Source organism: Camarhynchus parvulus, chromosome 4 (assembly GCF_901933205.1).
Source record: "Camarhynchus parvulus chromosome 4, STF_HiC, whole genome shotgun sequence".
NCBI lineage: Eukaryota > Metazoa > Chordata > Aves > Passeriformes > Thraupidae > Camarhynchus > Camarhynchus parvulus.
The window spans coordinates 71,659,789-71,667,817 of NC_044574.1; positions in this window are offsets into that span (position 1 = coordinate 71,659,789).

The following is an 8,029-nucleotide window of genomic DNA, read 5'->3' on the forward strand; positions in this document are numbered from 1 at the left end:
GTAATGTGTATATGCAAAAGGCTGGGAAATATTATAAATTTCTTCAGTCTCAGACATGGCAGGCAATTCCAGATGTTACAGAAGAGGACAGTAAGAAATGCACACACCAAGCAAGCCTTATATGTTACACAAGACTTTCTCCACTGATCAGCCATGAGAATTTATGGACTAAAAGTTCAAACTCTGCTTTGCACTGAAACCTTTTCTCAGTTTACTCCTGTCTTGGTTTGAAAAGATAGGTGTCTGCGAAGGCAGGCAGGAGCCTCTCTTGAAATGGAAAATGTAAACCCCCTCCCTCCAAATTATTATAAATTTTGAAAATTAAGGGGCTGTCAGGCAAAGATATGGGAGTAGGAACAACAGTTCTTTATTAGGAAAAAATAAAAATAAAAACACAGTAATACAAAACAACACTGACGGAGTCAGAAAGTTTGTCAGGGTGTTGGGAGCAGTCCCACTCAGTGGTGGCTGCAGCCCTCCTGCAGTGACAGGTGTGGCTCTGTTGGAGCAGGGATCCTGTAGAAGGGAGGAGTTTTCCTAGGAAGGTCCAGAGGTGGTGTAGGTGGGCCTGGGCTTCCTCTGGGAATCCCGTGGAAAATAAAGCTGCTCCTCTGGGAATCCAGTGGAAAATAAAGCTGCTCCTCTGGGAATCCCGTGGAAAAGGCTGCCTGTGGTGTTCCAAATCTCAGATTATATCCAGGAATTATCAGATTATATACCTAGAGGCTAGAATGCTTGGCTCCTCCCCCTGTGTGGAGCATTTCCCAATGGATGATGGAATTTTATCAGCCGTGCAGTGACACTCAGTGGCCCATAACAGAAGATATTTCCCAGAGGGAGGATGGGTTGTGGAAGAGATGAAGCAAACCGCCCCACCTGGTTTTAACAGGTGGCCCAATTAACAGAAGGTAACTGCCCCACCTCTGACAGATGGCAACAGAATACACACCCCCAGCCACATCTTGCATTTCCAACCTAAAACAACTCAATTACTCAATGTGAATGCTTCTCTGGGCATACTCAGTTCAAAGGTTTTGTCACAGGCTGGCAAATGACTGGGACATAGCAAGATGCAGGCACTTTTTGTTGGGAGGAAAAAACATGAAGGAAAGAAGAATCTCAAGAGTAGCTTGGGTTTTTGTAGCAATGTGGGATCCATCTCTTTTATTCCTCCGCTGTCTCTGAGGAAAGACAGAACTGAAATACAGAAGAGAAAGAGTCTGACACCCTCAGCAGCCATCCAGCAGTATTTATTATTTGATGCAGGCAGCAAGAAGCTATAGAGAAAAGATGCATATTGTTGGTACTAGAAACTGCATGCCATCTGCTCAGGAATGTCACTTTGTATGGAAAATCACACTATGAAAAGCCAGTGTCTACACTGGAGACAGAGAAATCCTGCAACTTAATTCGAATAAAGGGAGAGAGCCCACAGGGCACACACCTCTGAGGCTTTTTCTCTCGAGGTTTTGGAGGTCACAGCCCCCTTTTATCCTGAACGCCCAGCCGCATGGTGCCCTCTTCCTTTTCGCATTGGCTGAGGTACTAGGAAGGTACAGCCTTCCCAAGCTGCCTACCACACATTCCCCACTGAACCTGTCATTTTACCCCAAAGTTAGAGACTCAGGCTTGTGCAGACTTGTCTGTTCAGGAGCCAAGCTCTCTGGGCTCTATAACACACCCGGTGCCCAAAGTTAGTAAAGACATTAAGACCCTTTTCAAAGACCCATTCCTTCACCCATGGAATTGTTTGTAAAGGCATTAACATACATCTTCCCTCTCAATTTACAGACAGTCATGTCTTAATAGAGGCAAAGGGAAGTCTTCTGCCCATAGTGATGGGCATGGGACTCTACAAGCAGTTAAGAGGCACACAGTCTCTGCCCTGCAGTATATTCCTCTGTACAGCACAAGCCTTGTGCATCTGAGAGGGACCAATCTGACTTTTATTTATGCCTCGACATACGTTATACCTGAGGTGAAAAAATACTGTAGGGGCTGTACGCGTGCTGTGAGCCGTGTGCCGGGGAGGCTTTGCCGGACAGCCAGCCAGGACAGAGAAAGCTTCCATGGGCAGGCTGCAAGCGACGCTGCCTTGCCACTGGGGCAGATCCCTATGTGCCTGGGAAAAACGCCTGGGAAATGGGGCTATGGCAGGAACCCTAGCACATAAAAGCAGCTAACTGTGACCCCATGTGTGCCATTTTTCCTCAGGTTTCTTGGAGGTTTATGGGCGTTCCTCCCCCCGCATGCCTTTTTCTTCCCGAAGTCCCGCTTCTTCCCTGTGTGAAAAACGCCAATCACTTGTTTTTAAAATTTTTAAAGTTTAATAGTAATAAAATGGTTATAAAATTAGTAATGTAATTCGAGTAATAAAAATTTGGACAGTTAGGATTTAGGACAATACAAGACAATAAGAACAAAGAGTTATGGACGGTCTGGGTACCTTTTTTTGGGCAAAATATGCCTGAAAAAGGACACAATTTAACAGAGGATTAACCCTTAAAAATGATAGCCTGTTACACAGTCATATACCTCATACATGATGCATAAATTCCATTCAAACAAAGGATTCTGTCTGGTCAGTGTCAACTTCCTCTTAATCCTAACGGGGTGTTCAGGCTGAGTGAGGTGAGAAGTTAGCTTCTTCTGATAAGAGAGTAATAAATTCTTTTTCTCTGCAAGATTTAGGTGTCCTGTGGCTGCTATCTCAGTGCGAGTCCTTTCTTTTAAAAAAGTATCTTACATAGCATAGTGTTACATCGGTGAGGGAAGACTCGGAGCCCTCAATATGAGGGAACAGCAAGCTTCATTTATTCATCAGAGCATCAGACTTTTATACAGTAACTAATAAGGTAATGCATATTCTGTAACTTAAGGAACCTATTGGTTATTCTGTAAATGTTAGGTCCACCTTGTGTTTACATACCTTAAAAGTTAAACTTTCTTCTTCTCAGGCTGTTTTCAGCCACTATATCTCTGCTCAAGGGCACAGCGGCCTTGCCATAATCATAACTCGTTAGCAGAGCTCATTATTTTCCTAGCTTCAGACACCTGGACCAAGTCTGTGACTCTGGTCACGTACTATTCCTCAACAGCGTAGTTTCTATTTTAACATTATATTTAACACACTACTTAAGAAAATTAATACAGCATCACTTTCTAACATAACACATAAAATATTCATTTTAATACTTGTGAGAAACCAATCATGAAATACGTATTTTTCACACCTGGCTGCCGCACCCATCTGCCCGCCCTGCTTCGCCGCTCCCCCGAGGCACCTGGACCCCGTGGCAGCCCGGCGCTCCGATGTTTCCCGGCGGAGCAGACGCCGCCTGCACCCTGCCTATGCTCGGGCCATGACAACCCGCAGCCGCCCAACGAGTTCACCCACAGCCATGGCAACCTGTTCTTGGCTGATGGCAGAGACACACAGCCTGCTGCTGTTTGGAAATCGCACCGATCCGCCACGGGAGCCACGCAGCCTGCTCGCAGCTTGCGACACACACGGCTCCATCCGCCGAGCTGACACCGACGGAGCGCCCCGGGGACCAGCGGTAACTGTTCTTGCCTTCTGTTTCTCTCTCCATCTCTTTTTCCCTCTCTGCTCCCCTTTCTATGCCACTTCGGTAGGAACGCTTGTTTTTATTTATCAATAAATATTTGCTGCTTTTGCGCTTTATTTTCGTCCAAGAAATCTATCGAAAAGAATCCTCCCTGACACCACTTTTACAACGGGACGAGACAGCGTTGTATGATCTTATGATGAAAGAACATGAGAATATTTATGTACTTCTTCCCACAGCGTTCCTTCTCTGGATTTCTCCATCTAAGCCTAATGACCACATAAATCCTTCAAGTTTCTGAGCTGCGGCTGCTCATACAATTCTGACCTGCAAAAAGCATTCACTGCACCTGCCTAAGTACCTCAGGTAGCCAGTAAGGCATGGAGGAGACAGGACTTGTAAATTATCTGCAGAGAGGCTCAGGCTTCATGAATAATCAGCCCAACCTCCATAAACCCAGCTGTAAGGAAGTGTCTTGAAAATTGGGCATGCAGATTGAAGCTTTGTCCGTCTATCAAGTGAAACATTGCCAAGGAAATAGTTCAGTGTTCACTCCAAATAAACAACTTGGACACATGTTTGTCTCTTTCAGCCTTGGGTCTCCTAGGGTTTATAACAAAGTTCTTGACTTATCTGGTCTCCAGGGTTTTAGAAGCACAGGTTTTTGTGGCATTATTCGGAATAGTTCAGATCTTCCCACAGCAGAAAACCAGGAAATTTCTGTCCAGCTGTCCAGTAAAACCTACTATCCCAAGGTGTTCATACCCAGACAGCCCTGAGGGCCCGACTATCCACAGCAGTCCTGAATTTGGGAGCCTCCTATAAAAATTGGAGATAAATGGCTGCCTCTACATGTGCTGATGTTGCAGCTTTAGCAATAGCACATCCATAACGCTGGAGCCCCTCAGCAGAGACCCAAGCTGTTACAGCCCTGGCCAGAAATATCAACAAGTCTGACAAAGGGGCAGGGATAACCATCTGCAGCAATAAGAATAAAATTACAGTGTTTTAAATGTAAATTGGATTAATAAATTATATTGCTGCTTTGTTCAAGAGATGAAAAAGTTCTTGGTGTGCCTGGGGCAGAATACCCATAAACCTCCAAGAAACCTAAGGAAAAAAGGTGCTCATCGAGCCATTTGTGTATTACAAATGTCTGAAGGAACAGGTCAGGAAACAGTTTCTGAAACAAAGAACAATCCACTCTGCCTTGATTTAAGCCTTCAAGTACTGTCCTTCCAGAAACAGACTACTTTGTAAACACACTGCAGGTTAAATAAGCAACAGTGTGGAGTGTACAAAAAGGTTTTCCTTATTTTAGCATTTCAAGGAGTTTTAGGAAGCAGTCATTCCCTTTTCTGTCTCAGTAAAGCTTGTCCTACTTAGAGATGCCAAAAGCCATTTGCTATGAGGTGTCAGGACCTGAGCTCTGGCAGAATGGGCAGCTGAGCCTGGCACACAGGGAGCCTGGGAGAGAGCTGGCCAGGCTCAGTGCTGAGGGGCGGCAAAAGGATCAGAAGAGTACAGAGGGGGAAAACTGTAAGGAAGGGGCAGAAAGGCAGATAATGACAGACACTGTTTTGTTGATTTAAAACCAGCAAAAATCTTCCAAAACCTCAGAGATACCAAATCTCTGGGTCCTCTAGTTGCTTTGAGCAAGCCAGCTCCAACAGCCCTTTGGAAAACAGTCACACCTTGCCCAACCGTCTCCTTCCTGTGGGTGACACTGTCCTGGTGCTACCAGTCCCTGTATGAATTCCATAACCTTAGGAGCACAGCTGGGATTCACTGTGATACTTTTTGTTGTTTTATTTAGAAATCTCATAAACTTATGTTTAAAGAAAACGATCTTCCAAATTGAAATACAAAGGAAGTAAAGGAACAGAAATTCCATGTGCAATGTCACCACATTCTCGTGTGGTTTGCTGCTCTCTTTCTTTATGAGCTTGTTGCCAAAGGATCCTTACAAAAGTCAGAGTAGTGCAGGGAGATTTAGGGTGTTTTTTTCCTCCCAGGAGATGTCATTAAATAGTAGGCAAGGGAAGGGATTGTTAAAACAATAATACCATAAACTGTTGGATGTGGAGTTAATTTTTAAGGAGGACAAGCCAGCATCAAGCCCCTGCTTAGGTGAAAACAAAAGAGGCAACCAGTCCTGGCAGCTGCAGCCAGTCCTAGTAGCTGGAAGAAGCTTGAACGATGCCCAATGATGTGAAGACACCGTGAGCCCCACCAGGTCTGCTTGGCTGTTTAGACAGTTAATAAAGCAAACACCAGCCTAGAGGTGCCTCTGCAGTCTGCCAAGTCTAAAGTGATGTGACCCCTAAATGCTGCAGCCTACTAAGAGTTTGCTAGGGATTGCTCCCAAGGTGGGCACATTGGCTGAACCAAACTGCTGGCAGATGATGGCCAACATGATTGTTTTCTACTCCACAAGGGGCACTGGGGAACTGCTCAGCAGATGGCTGAGTTCTCCTGCAGCAGCCTGGCTCTGGGTAATGGGTGGGTGGGCTTTTCTTAGTTTGATGTTAAACTTTCCCCCATTTCTTAATATCCAACATGAAATGTTAAAACAGTGTGTTTGCCATCATTTTCATTTAGGGTTGCTCTGCTGTTCTTAGAGCTGCATTTGAAGTTAATGCAAATTACACTTTGAACATGTGAGATGCTGTGTAATGCTAAGAACTCTTGACAACCAGCACTTGATATTTGCTGGACACTTTAATAGCTTCAGCCCAAGCCTGTTAGTTCTCCTGCTGCAGCAGGATAACAGGCCTAGTGCCATCACTGCTGCAAAAATACGTTATTTAATGTGGGAGGAAGCTAGGTGCCAAGGAGAGGGAAGCTCAGAAGCTCTCACCACTGTCACCCTTGCATGCAGTGGAGAGTAGGAAATAAAATAAGGAAGGCCTGAGGCTGTATGTGGAACAGTCAGAGCAGAAGGCAGCACTGTAATCATAGAGCAAGGCATGGATCCTCTGGAAGAAGAGTATGTGGTCATGCAGATAAAGGCAGCAGAAGAACTGTGCACAGAGCTGGGCACATTGCACCTGGAGGGGGATTTCCTGTATTTGGAGAACTTGTAACTTCAGCATTTTTACTCTCCAATTTTGGCCAAAGGTCTGCTTTTAGTCTGAATGCTGCTGGCTCATATCCCCATGAGTACTCATCACACTACTGTGTTTAAAGGTCCTGTTGGTCTGCACTTTGTGTGTGTAAGTCACAGCATGCCCTCTTCCTTGCTTTCTGCTGTATTCCCTGAACTCTTGTTATCTTCTGGTAAAAGGGATACCTACTTCAGCTCCAGCCCCACAACCTCATCTCTTTTCTGACTACTAGGAATGTTCATAGCTTAAGCACAACACCTTTGATAATTCAAACACTGTGTATGTGCTGATTATGAATTAGTCTCTTCAGAGACTCACAGTTTCTGAAACAAAACAGCTACTTTGCATAGGGGTTCCTATTGTGCTCAATATTTACTCTTCCCTTTTCAGAGGGTTGAGGTCAGAATTGTTTCAGGTTTGTGGGCTTTAAACCACAAATCTTCTCTCCTAAACAGCAAAACTGACTGTTCTTCAGTTAAATAACCACCTATGATACAGAGGCAAGACCTTCTGTTCTGCTCAAGCTTTCTGTAAAAATCAAATCCTCCCCAAGGCTCTCAAGATTAATAAGTTCTCATATCAATTAGGTCAAATACTAACCTCATTATTCTAGTTCAAAGATTTCCAGACTCTGTTTCTGCAGACATATCTAATTATTTTGTTTAGTTGAGTCGTAGCTGTCCCGTTTTCCTGGTGGGATGCGGTCCCTGCCTTCAGCAGCACTGCCTGGCAGCATGTGGCTGACTCAGCCCAGACTTAGTGAGACCTTCAGGTGGGAAGGGACCACTGGAGTTCCCTCTGCAGCTTACAGAAGGGGCAGCTCTGAGGTCAGCTCAGGCTGCTTGGGGCTTTAATGGGTCGGTCTTTAAATGCCCTGAAGGATGGAGACTGCAGAACCTCTCTGGACAATCTGCTGCGCAGCTTGGCTGCTCTCACAGCGAGCAAATGTCTCTGTGTGCCATGTCTTAGGTCATGGTTTCAGTCATGCCCATTGTCTTTTGTCCTTCTTGTGGAGCACTGTGGCAAGCCTGTTTTCATGGCAGCCCTGCTGTAAGTGCTGGTGGGCTGCTGCTGGCTCCCCCTGAAGCTGTTTCTTCTCCAGCCTGAAGAAGCCTCATTCCATCAGTCCCTCCTCACAGAGCCCTGACTGTCTAAGTCACCTCCAGCAGGATGGAGACACTTCCTGTGCTCCCAAGACAGCTGTCTGGAAGACCTAGAAACACTCTGCCTTTCCTTTAAGGCGATGCCTGCATATTGTCAAGCTGTGGTGGAGAGGAAGGTCCCTGCCCCAGACTGAGACATGGTGACAAAGCACCATCCTTACATCCCGTGGGTAAGAGCTCCAAAATTGCA